Below are 2,050 nucleotides of genomic sequence, written 5' to 3' on the forward strand. Positions count from 1 at the left end.
CAAAGAATGGAGAGAACCAATGGTGCATACTGGTGGCAGATAAGAAATAAACTTTGCATTGGGCTGAGCTGACCAACTGCATATTTTATTAAATGGCTTTGAATTAAAAAAGTAAAATGCTTCATTGTGTTTCGTGTTACAGAGTCCTTCACAATTTGGAGACACAAAGTGGATGCTGAGTGACTGTAGGTCACTCCAGGTGTGGAATTTTAGAAAGTTAGTCCTTGGAGTAAATGGCACCGTGGCTCTGGCAGCAGATACAAAGGAATGATGCTCTGGAGAGGAGGTAGGGACGCTCTGTGATTGGCCAGTGGACAGATGAGGATCCCAGCTGGAGGTGGGATCTTTAATTTTATGGTTTATCTTCCACTGCTTATGCCTCTGTCTTCATAAATGGTAATTTCAATAACTTGAAGTCATCTCTCAATAGGATCTGTCAGGAGGAGGCCTTGAGGAGCATATGTCTTCTCATTCTGCTCTTGTCTTGAATGTATTTGGAGACTTTCTTCAGAACCTTCTCATAATGAGTTTCCATGCGTAGGAAAATGGTATATGCTGTTAAACAAGCCAAACAGCCTTATAGGTAGGATTGGCCCCCAAGCTTCTCAGCTTCTGCATACAGGTTATTTAGAGTTCGAACTGTTTCTTCAAACTGCTGCCTATCAATCCGGTCCTCCAGCTCCGCGGGGAACTTGGTCTGGAACTGGCAGCGGGTGCCACTGCTGTAGTCTCGCTGAATGAACACCTTCCCGGTCACCTGGTGTGGCCTCATGGCGATGACGGGACAGGCCGCACCGCCTCCGCGGCCCTCCAGCTGCTGTTGCACCATCCCCATTATCCTTTTTGATGCTCAAATTGTACCATATTTGGACAGTGGGAGCCCCATTCAAGCTGGTATTTTTTAAAGTAAATTTTTTACCTTGAAATATAACATATAGATAAATGCACAAAAAAAAATCAAGTTTATAGTTGAAAAACTTTTCACAAAGCAGACGCCTGTATAGCCAGCTCTCAGGTCAAGAAACAGAACATTGCCGGCAGCCCAGAAGCCCTGATCATACCCTCTTCATACCACTTCTGCCCCCACAGAGTACCCACCAGCCTTACTTCTAAACCTATTGACCAGTTTGCCTGGTTTGGAGCTTTGTGTAAGCGGAATCATCCACATGTGCTCTTTTCTGTCTGGCTCCTGTGCTCATCATTATGTTCATGAGATTCCTCCACATCGTGTGTTGTGGTAGTCTCTTGTTTTTCATTGCTCCTGCCATTTATGTATGCATTCTAATGTAGGTGGGCATTTAGGATGATTCCAGGTTTTGACTATTTATTTTATTTCATTTATTATTATTATTATTTTGAGACTCGAGTCACCCTGGCTAGACTGCAGTGGTGTCATCATAGCTCACTGCAACCTCAAACTCCTGGGCTCAAGCAATTCTCCTGCCTCAGCCTCCCAAGTAGCTGGGACTAAAGGCATGCGCCACCACACCAAGCTAATTTTTCTATTTTTTGTAGAGATGGGATCTTGCTCTTGCTCAGGCTGGTCTCCAACTCCTGGCCTCAAGCAATCCTCCTGCCTCAGCTTCCCAGAGTGCTGGATTACAGGCATAAGCCACCACGCTCAGCCCAGATTTTGACTATTATGTGCTGCTATATAATATATAATAGTGCTGCTTAGTACAGTCTGTTTCTTGGAGTCAAGACATTTTTTGGGGGGACATACACCTGGGAGTGGAATTGCTTGCTCACAGGGTACATTTAACTTTAGTAGATGCTGCCAGTTTCCCTGCCATTTTCTATTGATATAACACTTGTTTTACTTTCTGGAAGTTGTTGTCCTTGGCTTATGTTTTGAGTTCTCTGCCCAAGCTCTGGAAGCAACCATTTCTCTGAGGAGCCCTTTTAAAAGTCAAGGACTGGGTATTATTTGTGCTCATTGCTAATAGGGTGTCATTATGCTTAGTTCCTTTAGTGGACAAAGCAAGGAAACACACCAAAGAACAAAATCATGTGTTTGAACTGATAATTCCAATTCCAGTTTAACACTGCA

At 43.9% G+C, this 2,050-nt stretch overlaps 1 pseudogene; it reads right to left on the reverse strand.

The window, feature by feature from the left end:
- Positions 1–359: 359 nt before the first annotated feature.
- On the reverse strand, positions 360–772 carry LOC105868041 (golgin subfamily A member 7 pseudogene; annotated as a pseudogene).
- Positions 773–2,050: the final 1,278 nt, after the last annotated feature.

The sequence above is a fragment of the Microcebus murinus genome, chromosome 6 (genome assembly GCF_040939455.1).
Source record: "Microcebus murinus isolate Inina chromosome 6, M.murinus_Inina_mat1.0, whole genome shotgun sequence".
Classification (NCBI taxonomy): Eukaryota; Metazoa; Chordata; class Mammalia; order Primates; family Cheirogaleidae; genus Microcebus; species Microcebus murinus.